Genomic DNA, 19,334 nt, shown 5'->3' on the forward strand with positions numbered 1-19,334 from the left:
CCCTTCCCCTTTGGTAACCATAAGTTTATTTTCAAATTCTGTGAGTCTTAGGAGCATATGCTTTTTTTGAATTGATTTATGTAATGCAGTGGCATGGATACCACGTTCTCTGTTACCATTAGAGCTGTATTCAGAATGTCTTGTTTCAAAATACATGGTGTTCTCCTCTTTCTAAGAATTTTAATATTTATCTAACATTCCTGGGTGTCAGGCACTGCGCAAAGTGCTTTAATAAATTATTTCATTCAATTTTTTGCCATGGCCTTGTGGCATACACTAGATATTACTTTTATCCTCATTGTAGAGCTGAGGAACTGAGGGGTAAATAATAGCCCATGGTCCAGGATCAGACAGATAGCTAACACCAACACATGGCAAAGCCAGAACTTGAATTTGATTAGTATGAATCCAGAGCCCATACACTTAACTACTACATTACACTGCCTCCCAGAAGTCATTATCACAGAAATGTGTATTATTTTTTTATTTCCAAGAATAATAATATGATCTTCTTTCTGTTATTACACTTGATTCAAAACAAATAAGTAAACATGATACTCAAATACCTTTCGTGTCACCCAAACCTGAATTCCTACAGAAGTCTTGTCTGTGCTAATTTAACTTGCAGTGGGGCCTTCATTCCTCTGTTTTTCTTAAATGAGTCTTAAATTTGTAGCTAGAGACGTGTTCATGTTTTGAGTAATTGTACTTCACTCCCTATGACATTGTGGGTACTTAGAACATGTTCAATGATGTTTTAAAGAATGCAATTTACACCACTTCCTTTGGAAGACTATAAATTAAAAAATGGCAGAAAGTGTCAAACCATAATTACATCGAGGGTTTTAGTAACCTCATAAACCACAAGAATGAAATACCAAAAAAAAATTTTTTTTCAACTGCCAGCATCAAAGTTTCATTTGCTGATTCTATTTTTGCAGCATTGATGGAAGTAATCCAGTTAGGTTGACATTTTTATAGAGGATGTTTTAATGTTCAAATAAGCCGTGTTATTTCACCATCTTTATTTTCTTTATGGAAAAGGTTTTTTTTCTTCTGTAATGATTTGAACTATGAAATGAAAATGTGTCTTGTGGGTCGGATTATGGCTCCAGAAGACACATTTTAGTTGATAGAAAGGTCTTTGCCATAACCACAGTTGATGTTTACAGATACACACCCCTTCTAATTTTTAATGCTGTTGCTGTATTTCTTAATGAATCTAGTCACAGAAAATGTGTCAAATGGAAATGGAAACTTGGTCTCAAACATATGCTTGGGTTTCTGTTAGCAGGAAACAAATGTCCAAATGTGATTGCAGACAAGATCACACACGTGCTCACACATGCAGTCACGTTTGGATCCAACTGGGAACCTGGTGACACGCGGACACTTAGAGCCAGATACTTAGCATATGTGGAAATTCGGTGTGATCACAACAGCAGAATGCTACAATATTTTTTCATTCAATCTGATGCTGGAAGAGAAGCCAAATGACAGCAAATCATAAAACAAATGTCATTCTTTTCTCGGAGCATGATGTTTGAATAATGGAGAAAAAAATAGATCAATTTGTTTCAGTGTGACTTTCTTGTCATTGGCAAATTGATAGATACACTTCTGCTCTGTAAGAGAAAATAGGCTGACAGACCTTTCATGGTTGAGATATGTGAGATAAAATAGCTTATATCTGGTGTTTCTCTCCTATAGGACAAAATATATCTATCACACACCAAAAAGAAAATAGTATCTGCAAATTCATATAGTTCAATATGACAGAATAATATTTATTATGTTCCTTTTTTCCTCAAGATTTCGTTCTGTGTTTTTTAAAAAGATGGCAATTTTAATCATGTAAAAAGGGCATAACTTTAAAGATGTGACATCTTATGTGGCATAACTTAAAGGTTTAAGTAACTTTAAACCTTACTGATACACGTATCTTGTGTGGGAGTCAAACTTTTTTCTAGTTTTATTGAGATATAATTAACATACAGCACTGTAAAAGTTTAAGGTGTACACAGAATAATGAGTTGACTTGCATACATCATGAAATGATTACCACATTGAGATTAATGAACATATGTCAGCTCATATAGATACAAACTAAAGGAAAAAGAAAAAAAACTTTTTTTTCTTGTGACGAAAACTCTTAGGATTTACTCTCTTAACAGTGCTCATATATAATGTACAGCAGTGCTAATTACATTTACCGTGTTGTACATTACATCCCTAGTGCTTATGTATCTTATAACTGGCAGTGTGTGCCTTGTGACCATCTTCTTCACCATACAAAGATGTTACATTATCAGTGACCCTCCCCAACCCTGTACATTTCGTGCCTGTGACTCATCTGTTTCGTAACTGGAAGTTTGTACCTCTTAACCCCCCTCACCTATTTCATTCATCCCCCGAGCCCCCTACCCTCTGGCAACCACCTGTTTGTTCTCAGTTTTGTTATGTTTGTTCATTTGTTCTGTTTTTGTTCATGTGCTTTACAGATTCCACATATAAGTGAAATCAGGGTATTTGTCTTCCTCTGTCTGACATATTCCACTTAGCATGATACCCTCTAGGTTCACCCATGTTGTCTCAAATGGCAGGATTGCTTTTTTTATGACTGAGTAATATTCCATTGTCTGCAGATCCCACATCTTTTCCATCTATTCATCTATCAGTGGGCACTTAGATTGCTTCCATATCTTGGCTATTATGAATAACGCTGCAATGAACATAGGGGTGCATATATCTTTTCAAATTAGTATTTTTGTTTTCTTTGAACAAATACCCAGAAGTGGAATTTCTGGATCATATATATGGTTGTTCTATTTTTAGTTTTCTGAGGAACCTTCATATCATTTCCCATAGTGGCTGCACCAATTTAAATGCCCACCAACAGTGCAGGAGGGTCCCCTTTTTCTACATCCTCGCCAACATTTGTTATTTGTGTTCTTTTTGATGATAGTTATTCTGACAGGTGTGAGGTGATGTCTCATTGTGGTTTTGATTTGCGTTTCCCTGATGATTATTGATGTTGAGCATCTTTTCATATGCCTATTGTCTATCTGTATGTCTTCTTTGGAAAAAATGTCTGTTCAGGTCCACTGCCTGTTTTTAATCAGGTTGTTTGTTTTTTTGATGTTGAGTTGTATGAGTTCTTTGTATATTTTTGGATATTAACCCCTTATCAGACCTATTGTTTGTAAATATTTTCTCCCATTCAGTAAGTGGCCTTTTTGGGTTTTTTTGGTTTTGTTTTGTTTTTTTAAATTTTTATTTATTTATTTATTTATTTATGGCTGTGTTGGGTCTTCGTTTCTGTGCGAGGGCTTTCTCTAGTTGTGGCAAGCGGGGGCCACTCTTCATCGCGGTGCGCGGGCCTCTCACTATCGCGGCCTCTCTTGTTGCGGAGCACAGGCTCCAGACGCGCAGGCTCAGTAACTGTGGCTCATGGGCCCAGTTGCTCTGCGGCATGTGGGATCTTCCCAGACCAGGGCTTGAACCTGTGTCCCCTGCATTAGCAGGCAGATTCTCAACCACTGCGCCACCAGGGAAGCCCGGCCTTTTTGTTTTGTTGATAGTTTCCTTGGCCATGAAAAAGCTTTTTAGTTTAATATAGTCCCATTTGTTTATTTTTGCTTTTGTTTTCTTTTCCTGAGGAGACAGATCCAAAAGAATACTGCTAGGACCGATGTCAAAGAGCATACTGCCTATGTTTTCTTCTAGGAGTTTTATGGTTTCAGGTCTTACATTTAAGTCTTTAATCCACTTTGAGTCTATTCTTGTATATGGTGTGAGAAAGTAGTCCAGTTTGATTCTTTTGCATGTAGCTGTCCAGTTTCCCCAACACCATTTATTGAAGAAGCTGTCTTTTCCCCATTGTGTATTTTTGCCTCCTTTGTCATAGATTAATTGACCATATAAGTGTGGGTTTATTTCTCAGCTGCCTGTTCTGTTTCATTGATCTATGTGTCTATTTTTGTGCCAGTACCATGCTATGTTGATTACTGCAGCTTTGTAGTATAGTTTTAAATCCAGCTTTGTTCTTCTTTCTCATGGGTTATTTTGGCTCTATGGGTTCTTTTGTGTTTCCATACAAATTTTAGAACTATTTGCTCTAGTTCTGTGAAAAATGCCATTGGTATTTTGATAGGGATTGCATTGAATCTGTGGATTGCCTTGTATAGTATGGTCATTATAACAGTATTAATTCTTCCAATCTGTGAGCATGGAATATCTTTTCATCTGTTTGTTTTGTCTTTAATTACTTTCATTGGTATCTTTTTTTTTTTTCTTTTAAAAATTTTGTGTCACGACAATTCATTGGTGTCTTATAGTTTTCCAAGTGTAAGTCTTTTACCTCCTTGGTTAGATTTATTCTCAAGTAGTTTTTTCTTTTTGATGCAATCGTAAATGGGATTGCTTTCTTAATTTCTCTTTCTGATAGTTCATTGTTAGTGTATAGACATGCAACAGATTTCTGTATTAATTTTGTATCCTGCAACTTTACAGAATTCATTTATTAGTTCTAATAGTTTTTTGGTGGTCTTTAGGATTTTCTGTATATGGTATCACATCATCTGCAAACAGTGACAGTATTGCTTCTTCCTTTCCAATTTGGATTTCTTTATTTTTTTCTTGTCTGATTGCTGTGGCTAGGACTTCCAATATCATGTTGAATAAAAGTGGCAAGAATGGGCATCCTTGTCTTGTTCCTGAATTTAGAGGAAAGGCTTTCAGCTCTTCACTGTTGAGTATGATGTTGGCTATAGGTTTGTCGTATATGGTCTTTATTATGTTGAGGTATGTTCCCTCTCTACTCACTTTATTTTTTAATTTTAAAAAAAATTTTTGAGTGCTTTCATTTATTTATTTATTTATTTTTATTTTGGCCACACAACATGGCTTGCGGGATCTCAGTTCCCTGACCAGGGATTGAACCCAGACCATGACAATGAAAGCACCAAATCCTAACCACTAGACCATCAGGGAACTCCCTCTACCCACTTCATTAATAGTTTTTGTCATAAATGGATGTTGAGTTTTGTCAAAAGCTTTTTCTGCCTCTACTGATAATTTTTTCAATATATTTTTATCCATGAATTCCCATATAAGAGCCAAGGTTAGAATAGTTGTTCATCACTAGCAAGTTTCACCAAAAATGAGAATTAGAATTCTTTCAGAATCCTTTGAGACCTTTGGCTAATGGGCAAAATGTAATCCCAGGGAAGAGTAAACAGGAGCCAAAAGATAACTCCTTGAAGAAATTCTCCTATACCATGTTAGAAAATTACAGGTAGATGAAATGTCCTGTAGGTTCATGGAATGGAAATGCCATTAGAATTATTGAGCCCAACAGTTCTCTGCTATCCAGTGAGAGGGTCCAGATCCACATGGGTAGGTTGCCATAAGCAGTGAGGTATATTGTATGCAATTTTTGTCTAATGCTCAAAGTACTAAGGTTAGCAAATTATTTTATTCTTTTATAAATTAGAATATATTTGAAATTATCCTTCTCAAAATGCTGCACTAACTCAATAGCATTTCAAATTGGAAAGAAGTATACTGTTTCAGATGGTGGGTCTAGTGTTACGTACATATCCCTTGGAGATACTCCTGGGAGTGAATCTTGGGTGAAAACATAGGGGTGATGTTTCCTAGCAGAAAAAAATGTGTGCAATCAACAGATCTAGGCACCTCCTGCAGACTTTTCTATGATCAGTAGAGATTGCTGAATTCATAAGCAAAAAGTTGCTGGTGTGCATGGAATCAGCAAAGGGCCATAATCTTGAAAGACATTTCTCCAGGGCATGGTGAGGCCTGAGGAAAAGACTACACCACCACTATCCATTTTTCGTAACTGGATGCTTAGAGAGCTCTCAGATTCTGTCTCCTTGCTAGGGAGAGAGCCCAACACCCACTGCCAAAGTTTGTTTTCTCTGAACTCAGTTATCCAAAGTGGCCATGCTCCAGGAGTTGACCTTTTCTTTCTTTGGATGTGTTAATATCATGGATTAAGCTCTGTAGTTGGTCTCAATCCAATGGCTATTCCCATAAACCTAGGGAAGTGTTAATTAGTTCAATGTTTGTAGGAGTAACTTATTCCTTTATCTACAAGTTGTTACTTGCAGGGGAGGGGACACTTCACCATTGTTCCCATCTACCAAAAAATTGAAATCTAAATCTGACTATAATTGTTATTGTTGTTGTTGCTGTTTTTCGCTGTACAACTATGATATCCCTCTATATTATTTAGTGGGGCAAATTTATGCCATATCTCATTCTCATGATCTTCATTTTATGTACCCCCTTTTGTCACTTATGATTTCTATAAATTTATAATCTTAACAGCTATAAACTGTTCTAGGGATAGAAGATGTGACCATTCCAATTTCTTTTTCTTTTACAATGCAGGAAAATCCTATTAAAGATGACACCAAAACCCTATAAATCACCCTCATAAGTTGAAGAATCCCAAGTGAAATACCAGCAAATTCGATCTAGCAAACCTTAAAAATAATAACAAACCATAACCAAAAGTGTTTGTTCTTAAGAATACAAGAAATTTTACTATTAGATAAATCTGTTACTATAATTCATCTTATCAATAGGTTAAATGAGGAAAAAATTTTATTATCTCTATAGATGCCCCCCAAACTATTTTATTTAATATATGTTACTGATGAAAACTCTTAATGAAACAGATACAGAAGGCTAATTATATAAAATTATAAAGATTATTTATTTGAAACAAAGGTTAAATATTTGTATTTAATGTTTAATTAATATTTCATTTAATCTTTGTAATTAGTTTTAAAATTCTGTACATATTTTTATTAAAATGAGAAGCAAGAAAATTTTAAATTTATTATTTCTTCAAAAGTCTAGCAAGTATAATAATATGGAATAAAATTAGGTAAAGTGATCAGAAAGGGGATGTTAAACAAATCCCTATTTGTCTGTATTAAAAATCTAAGAGAATCAACTGAAATTTTAAAAGCTATTAGAACTATCAAAAGTTCAGTATGGTAACTATTTAGAAAATAAATACAGAAAAATACAGTGTACTTATTTGCCATAATCAATTTAAAAACTAAGGAAGAAACCATATATCACAGTAGCAACTCTAAAACAGAAAGTAGCTAGAAATAAATATAGAAAGAAATTTATTAGACTATCTTGAAAAAATTATAAAATAATTTAGAAGATGGGATTCAACACAGAAATGTTCTATACTCCTTGACAAAAAGAATCAATATTTTAGGAATTAAATTCTCCCCAAAGTAATCCAACAGTTTAATGCAACTGAAGTCAGAATCACTGAGGGATTTGTTCAGTAATATGACAAAATGATTTTTAAATTTATGTTGAATAAACTAAAAAGCAAAAACAGCCAATAAGCCATTTAAAAATGAGTGTTCCCAAAGGTTAAAGACAGTTGTATTAAAAGAGAAGATCTGATCAAGTTTCTACATAAAATATAAAAATCTATACAATGAAAAAAATCACAAACAAAATTAGAAGATTATAAGTGTGATGGGAAAACATCTGCAAGACAAGATTTCTTTAATATACAAAGCAGTCTTACAAATATGAAGGAAAGAGACAGGCATTCCTATAGAATCCACAAGATCAAGGGCCTGCAAGCCTATACTGTAAAGGACAGGTAGTAAATATTTTTGGCTTTGCAGGAACCATAGTCTGTTTTGCAGCTACTCAACATTGCCCTTGTAGCACAAAAGGAGCCATAGGCAATGCATAAAAAAGTAGGCATGACTGTGTTCTAATAAAACTTTATTTACAATAATAGGAAGTGGGATAAAGTTGGCCCACAGACAGTAGTGTGTCAACTACTTCAGTAGACCTTCCGTAACTTGTTTACTGCTGTATTCTAGATACATCTAGAAGTGAGTATGGTATATGCAAGATACTCAACAAACACATGGTGAATGAATAGAAAGAGGACAACCCGCCAAGAAGAAATTAAAATCAACAGTAAAATATATAAAATTGTCCAAACTCACATAATGAAAGAAAGGCAAATTAAAATTACAGCATAATATTTTCTTATGCTCAGGTTCACAAGGTTGGTTTGTTTCTTTAGTGATCATTCTTAAGTTTGGTAAGAATATAGCCTCTGCATATCCTCATGTGCTGCTGGTAGGCTTTTTCACTCTTTTATCTTTAGTTACATACACAGGGAAAAGTGCAGAAAATAATAGAAGGGTATCTGAATATTCACTCACTCCCTAGATCACCAGTTCTCAAATTATTTGATCTCATTTTTAAAAATTATTGAGAACCACAAAGAACTTTTGTTTATTAATGTTTATAATGTTTACCACATTTAGAAATTAAAAGAGAAATATTTTAAGTATTTAATTCATTTAAAATAGCAATAATAAACTCTTTATGTGTAAACGTAAATAACATTTTTATGACAATAACTGCAGTTTTCAAAGCCAAAAAAATTAAAAGAATGAAAGAAAACAGTATTGAGAAGAGTGGCATTGTTTTACACTTTTGTAAATCTCTTTAATAACTGGCTTAAAAGAAGTCAACTAGATCTTCATATCTGCTTTTGAATTCATTCTGTTGTGGTATTTTGTTGTTGTTGTTGAAGTGTGTGAAGAAAATCCATCCTCAAACAATTATGTAGTTGGAAAAGGGATGTGTATTTTAATAGCCTTTTCTGATAACTGAAAATTCTACTTTGATATTACACCAGAATTCAACAAATGGTATTGATAGTTTCTGAAAGCGTAGTTGCAGTGTGGAATCTGAAACCATGTCACTGAACTTTTCAGACTCTGTGACATTAAATCCATTCATTAATCGTGCACTTTGAGTGGATCTTTCACTCATGCATGATTTTGTAACATCATGCATTGACCATTTGTAAAATATTGGTTCACCGAATAGTGTAGATCTTCCTGATGCGGACAAGTTTCTTTTTCTTTTTAATTTTTTTTCTTGGGGTATAGTTGCTTTATTTTTTTATTTTTATTTTTTAAAGATTTAAATTTATTTATTTTTGGCTGTGTTGGGTTTTCGTTGCTGTGCGCGGGCTTTCTCTAGTTGCAGTGAACAGGGGCTACTCTTTGTTGCGGTGCCTGGGCTTCTCATTGTGGTGGCTTCTCTTGTTGCGGAGCACGGGCTCTAGGCATGCGGGCTTCAGTAGTTGTAGCACGGGGGCTCAGTAGTTGTGGCACGCAGGCTTCAGCAGTGTGGCACATGGGCTCAGTAGTTGTGGCTCGTGGGCTCTAGCGTGCAGGCTCAGTAGTTGTGGCGCACAGGTTTAGTTGCTCCGTGGCATGTGGGATCTGCCCGGACCAGGGCTCAAACTCGTATCCCCTGCATTGACAGGTGGATTCTTATCCACTGGGCCACCGGGGAAGTCCCTGGACACATGTCATTATACAATATTTAAGATTCTGTTATTACACCTCCACTGCTCTCAGAAAAGTCTTTAACGATTAGGCATCTGCCAAGCCCACAGTGGTAGATATGAGTTTTCAAAAATTCTAATTTTCATTTGCCAGCTCTAATTTGGTCATGGGCGACAACCACTGCCAGTTGTTTTCTTTGAAGTGACAGGCTCTTCACCCAAGTCTGAATAAACACGATTGGTCTCTCGCTCATCCTTTCAAGAAAAATGATGTTCTATGGAGAAAGCGGGTAGTTCAGTTCAGCATTCAGACCATCACACAAGTGCTTTTCCCAGAGACAGCTATCATACATGGAACAGAAATGCTATAGGCATACTTGCTATTTTGTCACTCGGTATTATTTTAAAAGCGTTCAAGTGTTGGGATTTCATTAAAATAAACGTCACTGCTTCAACAAGGATATGTTTGAGTGAGCCTATCTTGTCTCGTTTTGTCTGGTGTTTCTGCAAGTGCATGTTGTGAAGAATGCACACTCCTACTCACCTGGTTTGTGCTGTCACCACAGTTCTACCCAGCATTGACTGTGCACCATCAGTGCAAATGTCCACACAGCGGAAGAGACAAATCACGTCTTAGTATCATTATGAAAATTATTTTGACCTCAGGGACATCCTGCAGTAGACTTGGGGCCGCCAGAGGTCCTCAGACCCCCTTTGAGAACTGTGCCCCAGATTTGACAAATGTTAACATTTTACCTTGTTTGCTTCAAACCTGTTTATTAATAAAATAAACTATTATAGATCCAGGTAAAATCCCTACACCTCTTCCCCAGTGTTCTTTTCCAGAGATCAACCACTGTGTTGAGGTTGGTGTACCCTTTCTGCACGGGGTTTTGTACTTCCCCTATGTGTTTAAACACAGCAGTGTATTTTTGTGATTCTTTTTTATTTTACATAAATAACTTCATTCTGTATGTATGCTTTTATCAAGATTTGTTCATTCAGTATTATGCCATTTTGTTTTTGAGAGAGATCTCTGTTGATGTAATCTAGTTCATATGTTTTACCTGCTCTGTTATTTTTATCTCTTTGTTCCTGTACTGATGGATACTTAAGAGTATTCCCAGCTTTTACTATTATGAATATTTCCTTAAACAAGAGTCACTTTAGGTTGTACGCCATGACGTGGAATTTCCAGATGTAAAAGCGTGCACATAGTCAGTTTTCCATTTCCATATTGCTAAATTTTCTTCAACATGGCTTTACCAATTTACAGCCTAATGTAGTTCTTAACTGGTCCTCTCTATCCAGGAGCAATTTGGCAATGCTTGTCAAACACTTCAAGAGAAGACATAATTTTTGAACCAGAAATTTCAGTTCTAAGAATTGGCCATTAGAAACAAAGGTGTTTTGTTTTTTTTTTCACAGAGTTGCTTATTGTATTATTTGTAGAGGGGAAAATCTGGACAACAGCTTTTAGATGTTTAATAATAGGTGATTAGTTACATATATTATAATATCTTTTCATGGACTATTATTTTATATCCCAATTTTGTTTAATGTTATTTTATATAATTATATTTATCAAAGTGGGTGATAGGAGTACAGTTAATTTTTCTTTTCTTTTTTTTTTGTGTGTATATTTGTGTTTTTGAGGAAACATGTTATTACAGAAAGGAAGGAAGGAAAGAAGGAAGGGAGGGAGGGATGGAGGAAGGAAGGAAGGAAGGGAGGGAGGGATGGAGGAAGGAAGGAAGGGAGGGAGTGAGGGATGAAGGAAGGAAGGAAGGAAGGGAGGGAGTGAGGGATGAAAGAAGCAAGGAAGGAAAGGAGGGAGGGAGGGATGAAGGAAGGAAGGAAGGGAGGGAGGGATGAAGGAAGGAAGGAAGGGAGGGAGGGATGAAGGAAGGAAGGAGGGGAGGGAGGGAGGGATGAAGGAAGGAAGGGAGGGAGGGAGGAAGGAAGGAAGGAAGGGAGGGAGGGAGGGATGGAGGAAGGAAGGAAGGAAGGAAGGGAGGAAGGATGGATGGAAGGGCTGGCAGAACATAGATTAGAGAATAGATCTTGAAACCTCACCCCAAACTAAGTGTCAGGTCAGGCCAAAAATGTAGAACATTTCCCAAACTTGACACTGTATTGTTGACATTTGAGAGCTTGTTGCCACCCTCAGGGATTTTGATTCGGTGGGACTGAGGATCAAGGAGACTGAAATACATAGACCTCACACCTTAAGAAATACTAATTCAGACACTGTAACTGATTTGATCAGACGAACCTGCAGTCATGAAAAATAAGGAGTCTTGTCATTTTCAATATTCAGCAGGCAAAAGAGATGAACAGCGTCTGGGGACAGTTCTGGGGGTGCCTCTCTTCCCAGAGGCCTGGAGCTGAAGGCCGGAGCCTTGGTAACCACATCCTGAAAGCCTGCCCCAGCCTTTGCTTTCTCCTTGGCTCTGGCAGCCTGCCCTGAGGCAGACAAGGTCAAGCCTGCAGGTGGCGGCCCCAGGTGTCCATCCTCAGTTCTCTCCCATCCCTCCTTCCTTTGTTCTCTGGCACCTGGGTCGCTTTCTGTGTTGACCAGAGCTTCCCAACTTCGAGCACCAGAATCTTGTCAAGATACATATTCCTGGCCCCCAACCCCAGAGCTTCAGATTCCATAGGCCTGGGGCGGGGCCCAGGAATATGAATTTTTAATAAGCTTCCAAGTGATATTGAAGCTGCTGGCCCTGGGGTGCACCGAGGTCAAGCCAGTCAGGGACTCGGGCTGAACAATAGAATGTTAGTCACTAGAATTCCTATCAGATGCCATTTAGAAATGCAGATGTGGATTGAGATTGACACATAGACGCTATTGATACTATGTATAAAATAGATAACTCATGAGAACCTACTGTATGGCACAGGGAGCTCTACTCAATGCTCTGTGGTGACCTAAATGGGAAGGAAATCCAGAAGAGAGGGGATGTATGTATTTGTAGAGCTGATTCACTTTGCTGTACAGTAGAAACTAACACAATATTGTAAAGCAGCTATACTCCAATAAACATTTTTTAAAAATTAAAAAAAAAAGAAATGCAGACGTGGATGCAGTAGTAACAGCATTACTAGTGGTGGTGGTAATAACTAGAAGAAAAATAGCCATCGTGATAATAGTAAGATTAATAAAGAAATAAAAATAACTAAGAACCATTTTTCTTCTCATGTTTTGACAAAAGTCTCCAACGTGGTCTTGCCTGAACAGAGACAAGATTTCCAATGCAAAAGATGTTATGAAATCACGAATTTCAAAAATGTCTCTTTAGGTAGATGTTACATTTTCAGTGAAAGCAAGGTCTTGAAAAACATAACAGACCTTATGATCCAGAAAAAGCTATTTCTTTTCCTCCTGCAGGGTATTATTTATCTTTGGCTAATAGATTCAGCCAAGCCATTTTTATAGCCTCACATGTTATCAAAAAAAAGTGTTTTTATTGCTCAATCTAACTACCCCCTTTCTTAACCTATTGCATTAATCCTGCCTTTGGAAGCCAAGTATAAACTGAAGTCTAGATAAAAGGGATTTTCTTTTAAACCCCATTTGTGTTTTTCCTTTTTGTGTTAAATTATGAATACGGTAATTGATAGTTAATGAGATGTAAGTGCTGTAGCCTCAGACACTTTGGGTTACTTACGTCTCTGTACCATTTTCCTCTGGCCCTCATTTTCCAAACACCAGACCTATAATTATGCCAAGATTTATCCAAGCCAGAAGATATTTTGTTTTTCCTTTTTGCTACCTACAGACCATAAAGTTATGGAAAGCAGACATGCAAAGCTAATTTTAACCCCCAGTGAAAATTCTGAGGGACAGCTCAATAAGATATAGTTAAAGGTGTGTGAATCATAGATCTCAGAGATACTGAGACATACAGAAAGCATCTGATTCAGCTGTTTGGCTGAATGTATCAACTCCATTTTGCAGATGAATTAGCCAAGTCTCCAAAAAAATAAAATATAAGTGAAGCTGGGAATTTGAACCGGAGGTCTATCTGACCCTAAAACTTGTGCCTTGTCGAAGGGGGTTAGCAGCTATTTTTTGCCTCTCTGAAGGATGTTTTCTTTTTTGATTGCACCCTACCTTGAACTCTTTTTTTCATAAGCTCTAAAGCTCCGTTTATAGTTGATTTGTGCAGTATCTTTCAATGATCATGTCCTTGCACCAGATATTTTGATATACTAAATTTACACATACACCTGAGTGAGGAAGACACAGGCATTCTGTTTTGTGTAAAAAAAAAAAGTCCAGGTCTCATGTTTATGTTGAAAATGTCAATCTTTGTTTCCACTCAAGTGCTGATCTTTCTAAAAATGTCCCTGACATTGAAGGACATCCAAAAGGCAGTAACTTATTAGAACCTTGGGTTCAGATTACAAATGCATCTGGCTAGCTCTGTGTTAAAGTTCAAAGTATCTCAGAATTATTTTAAATATTTGTACAGGAACACTGATTAGTTTCCTAACGTGTTGCCTCATAACCACCCACTAATAACCACCTCGGTCTCCAATTGCTAACCGCAAGGGCCCCAGTGAGCTCTCGGCAAAGCTAATTGCTTCAGTGTTCGGAGCTGTCCTATGATGTCTTGACTCTAGGACTTGAAAGCATTGATTCAGAAAAGGAATTTGAAACCGATTTTGAAAACTGACTTTATTCTTTGCACAGAAGAGTTGAAAAGGAAGTTCTGATGAGGTAATGTCCTTCCCTCCCCACCCCTTTTTTTGTAGTTACTATTTCCTGATGATGCACATTTAAACTGGAGACCAGTAGCATGATGTAGGGAAGAGAGTGACCCTGTGGGAGTTAGGGTACCTGGCATTTAGTTCTGGCTCATTCAGCTCATGACCTTAGACAAGTCATTGAGTTTGGGTGTTGGTTTCCATAAATGAGAAAGTGACACAGGCCACTGCAAAGCTGTGCGTTTAGCCAAGAGAAGCTAAACCGGCGTGCAGACAACAGATCCAGGGATGGTTAGGCAGACCCCCGCCTCCCTCCTTTCTTACCTTCTGGCAGGACTGGCTTCATGGGCTGCAACCCGGGCAGTGATGCTGGGCCCGCACTCTGCAGGGCTCCATGCCTGGTCCAGAGCTTTACTGTCACTGTCTTGAAAGCCTTACTAATTTCTGAACAAGGGCCCTGCATTTTCATTTTGCTCTGGACCAGACAAATCATGTCTCTGGTCCTGCCTTTCAGTAATACATTTCTGGCCAGTGTGTCTACCAGCCGAAAAAAGGTGTCATGACCTCAAATTTGCCACCTTTGCCACCATTGTATCGTTTGGGTAGACTGGGAGAGTAAAATATTGGCAAAAATATACATGTGGATTTTTTTGGTTCTTTTCAGTGATCTGAGTTTTTGTGGGGGGTGTTTGTTTTTCTAAATTTTTTAAAAATTAAAAAATATTTTTATGGAAGTAGAGTCGATTTACAATGTTTCAGGTGTACAGCAAAGTAATTCAGATATATATATATTCTTTTTAGGATTCTTTTCCATTATAGGTTATAATAAGATATTGAGTATAGTTCCCTGTGCTATACAGTAGGTCCTTGTTGTTTATTTATTTTACATGTAGTAATGTTATGATCTGAGTTTTTTTTTGAAAGATAAGAACTTATTTTCTATGGAGAGGACGCAATGCTGAATAACTTGGGGTGACTTCATCAACATCAGTAACATATATAGTAACAGAATGAGCCAAAAACTGTCTTGTTTCTTCAGTGACCTCGGCTGAAAGTGGGTACATGTTTAATTTCATAATGCACATTACTCTGCTCACAGGAACAATCTAGCTGCTTAGTACGCTGAAAAATAATTGTTCTTGCATGGTCATGTTAAAATTTAGAACTCTGACTCGTAGAACTTTAATGATAAAATTGTGATAACTGATTTTAATACAATTTCTGATTTTTTGTACCCTGAAGTTTATACTGCGTTGTTATTATGTGGCTTTGGCTTCATAGTTAATGAAATACATTTAACCCTTTGTGTTCACGGGGTCCTGATCTGAGTTTTTTGATTGTCTACATTTTCCTTCTTCCATTCCTCCTTGTCCTAGCTCAATCCCATTTAAAAAAAAAAAAAAAAAAAAAAGAGTTAATTACTGATATTTACCACTAAGTGTTTTCAGTCTCTCCCCACAACATCATTCTCACTGGGGCCATGTAATCAGCTGTAGTACAATGTAGGGGATCCTTGACAGACTGGAGAGGAGGCTTCTTTTCCACCAGCAGCAGCTTTGCTCTGACCAAGTGAGCTCCTCTCCCCTTTGAGGCTAGAACAGCCACCTTGGATGGGAAGAGGTCAATTCTGTGTGAAAGGGGCTTGCTGTATGCACTAAAATGCACGTTCACGTGGGGCCGGCTTGACTGTACACGTTAACACTGATAACATTGACTCTGTGATTGCAAGGAAATATGCTTTCTTGGTTATTCATTATCGCATGCCAGAGATGAAAGAGCAAAAGAGACAGAGGGAAGTGCTTCTAGGTGGATGGATGTGGATGTGCTGGATGTGGTTTGACATTAGGTGTCTGCTTTCAGAAGCCTGGAGGAGGTCTGTAAGCAACTAAACAGCCAATTGACATATTATATCCCCAATAATGAATGGCTTTGATGGGCCACTCCAGAGTGTGTTAGTTCGAAGCACTGAAAATGCCAAACCAATCCTCAAACACTTCTTTTTTCTTTTACAAATGCCGTGTTCATAAACTTCCAAAAGGCTGTCTTTTTGCCCTCAGTCCACAAAGTTTTATTCTATTTACTTAAAACTTGATAGTAGCTGACTTCTAATTATATTAACAATATCTGAACGTTTTTAAGTATTTAGTCTTTTCCCTTCATAAAACTGAATTTAAGTGACCGTCTCTATGTTCTAATTGCTGCCCTGACTTTTGACTTAGAGATTGGAAGGCGTGTCATCTTTTTGTTTCTTTAAATCACATAAACTGGTGTTTTGATTCACAACCATGCTTAAAAACAGGAAAGAAAGAATTGGTCAATCTTTAAAGGGAATGCAGTGGTCACTCAACAACCTTTTCTATCTGGTATTGATAACCAGCAAAGCAATAGTCCCAGCTTCCGTTTTTGGGTCCCTTGTATCCTATGCATTGAATCGTTCCCACAGTAAATCAATAGTTTTGAAAGTGTGGGATTTTAGATGAAAAGAACTAAAGTAAAACTCCTCAAGTAATCAGGTAAATGGTGTGGTTCCATGCATTTTATTTCAGAATGAATAAACCTTTTGAGCTACTACTTTACAAAGATTCCAAAGTAAGAGCCATGGAAGCCAAAACATACGGTTACTTGTGAAGTGAGAAGAAATCAGAAGTTCAGGTATCCACCCAGTGGGAGCGTAATGTTTCTCCTCTGTGACCTCCAGGAGGGGAGGTCACCCACTCAGCTTCTTCTCATACGTGTTGGTCTCTTCTGTGCAGTGATCTTAAAGGTGTCTGGGTCCTGCCCACAGAGATTCTGATGTAATTGGCCCAGAGTGTAGTCCGGGCGTTGGGATTTGAGAAGTTCCCCCTCCGGTGACTTTAAGGAGCTGAGAACCAAGGTCTAGAATGAGGAGTTTTTTAAATATATAATTAAATATATTAAGTATATAATTAAATATATATGAAATAATATAATATATATAATGAACAGCCTTATTGAGATATAATCACATACTATACTATTCACCCATTTAAAGTGTACAATTCAATGGCTTTTAATATATTCACAGAGTTGTACCACCATCACGTCGATCAGTTTTACATTTCCATCATTCCCCACCCCAGAAAAATCCATTAGCATTCACTCCTCATTTCTTCCTCACCTCCACCCCAACCATAGGTTAGGCAACCACTAACCTGCTTTCTGTCTCTGTAGATTTGCCTATTCTGGACATTTCACATAAACGGAATCATATAATATGTGGCCTTTGTGACTGACTTCTTTCATTTAGCATAATGCTTACAAGATTCATACAAATTATACCATGTACAACAGATGAATGGATAAAGAAGATGTGGCACATATATACAATGGAATATTACTCAGCCATAAAAAGGAATGAAACTGAGTCATTTGTAGTGAGGTGGATGGACCTAGAGTCTGTCATACAGAATGAAGTAAGTCAGAAAGAGAAAAACAAATACCGTATGCTAACACATATATATGGAATCTAAAACAAACAAAAAAATTGGTTCTGAAGAACCTAGGGGCAGGACAGGAATAAAGACACAGACGTAGAGAATGGACTTGAGGACACAGGGAGGGGGAAGGGTAAGCTGGGACAAAGTGAGAGAGTGGCATGGACATATATACACTACCAAATGTAAAGTGGATAGTTAGTGGGAAGCAGCTGCATAGCACAGGGAGATCAGCTCGGTGCTCTGTGACCACCTAGAGGTGTGGGATAGGGAGGGTGGGAGGGAGACGCAAGAGGGAGGAGATATGGGGATATATGTATACGTATAGCTGATTCACTTTTGTTATAAAGCAGAAACTAACACACCATTGTAAAGCAATTATGCTCCAATAAAGATGTTAAAAAAAAAAGTCAAAAAAAATTATACCATGTATCATTATCTCACTCCTTTTTATTGCCGAATAATATTCCATTGCACGGACATACCACATCTTTTTTATCTGTTCACCATTTTGTGGATATTTGGGTTGTTCTATATTTTGGCTATTATGAATAATGCTGCTACAAACCTTTCTGTACACGTTTTTACATGCACATATGTTTTCATTTCTCTTGGGTATATATTTAGGAGTAGAAAGTACTGGGTTTTATGGTAACTTTATGTTTAACTTTTAAGGAACTGTTAGACTGTTTTCCAAAGCAGCTGCACCATTTTCCGTTCCCATCAGCAGTGCATGAGGGTTCCAGCTTCTCCACACCCTCTCTGACACTTTTGATGATAGCCAAGAATGGCCAGTTTCTGCATACACAGTTCAAACACACATCATTAGGAAATGAGTGTGAAATGGTATCTCTTTGTAATTTTGGTTTGTGTTTCCCTCATGGCTAATGATGTTGAGCATCTTTTCATGGGCTTATTGTCCATTTGTATATCTTTGAAGAAATGTCTGTTTAGGTCCTTTGCCCATTTTCTAATTGAGTTACTTGTTTTCTCATTATTGAGTTGTAGAAGTTCTTTATATAGTCTAGATACAAGTTCCTTATAAGAACTATGATCTGCAAATATTTGGCTTATCTTTTCACTTTCTTGAAGGTCACCACTGAAGCACAAAAGTTTTTCATTTTGTTGAAGTCAATTTATTTTTGCTCTGTTGCTTGAGCTTTTGGTGTTCTATCCAAAAAGGTTTTGCATACCCCCCAGGTAATATAAAATTTTCTCCTATACCTTCTTCTAAGAGTTTTACAGTTTTAGCTTTTCCATTTAGGTCTGTAATTCACTTTGAGTTCATTTTTCTATATGGTGTGAGGAAGGGGTCCAACTTCATTCTTTGGATGTGGCTATCCTGGAATGAGTTTTTGAAATAGCCTCCTCACTGATGGTCAGTGAACATCTTGCTGAAAATCAGCTGTGTGATGAACTTCACGGCACATGGGACATCTTTACGAGAAATGAATCACCAGAGAGTTCCAGCTTCTTTCTGCTCTACCCCAGTGAGCCCATACACCAGGTGAAAGCCTAAATGCACACCTGGAACTACCAGAGAACACTTGTACTCAGTCTCTGGACTGAGGGCTCCCTCCTGGGGGGGCACTTAGGAATTAAGGGAAGAGTAATATCAATCATGAAAGGCCTCTGAAGGAGTTGAGTGAACTCTTCTGCACTGATCCACACAAACCCACTTAAACTACAGTGTGTGACCTCTAGGTCAGAAAGTGCCTGGCTGGATACTATGTACTATTTGAGGATGCTTCATTGCCTTATGCTCTTTCCTGTTTGAA

At 37.4% G+C, this 19,334-nt stretch overlaps 1 protein-coding gene across 14 annotated transcripts in view; it reads left to right on the top strand.

Annotated features, from left to right (window-relative positions):
• Positions 1-19,334, top strand: part of THRB (thyroid hormone receptor beta) — a 386,050-nt gene that overhangs the window by 87,403 nt on the left and 279,313 nt on the right. The window contains exon 3 of one of the 14 annotated variants that reach the window (XM_082460767.1): positions 16,648-16,753. The exons of the other annotated variants lie outside the window; for them this stretch is intronic. The gene's annotated coding sequence lies outside the window, so the exon portion shown is untranslated. The remainder of the gene's footprint in view (positions 1-16,647; positions 16,754-19,334) is intronic. 14 annotated transcript variants of the gene reach the window in all.

The sequence above is a fragment of the Balaenoptera physalus genome, assembly GCF_965194825.1.
Source record: "Balaenoptera physalus genome assembly, chromosome: 4".
Taxonomy (NCBI): domain Eukaryota; kingdom Metazoa; phylum Chordata; class Mammalia; order Artiodactyla; family Balaenopteridae; genus Balaenoptera; species Balaenoptera physalus.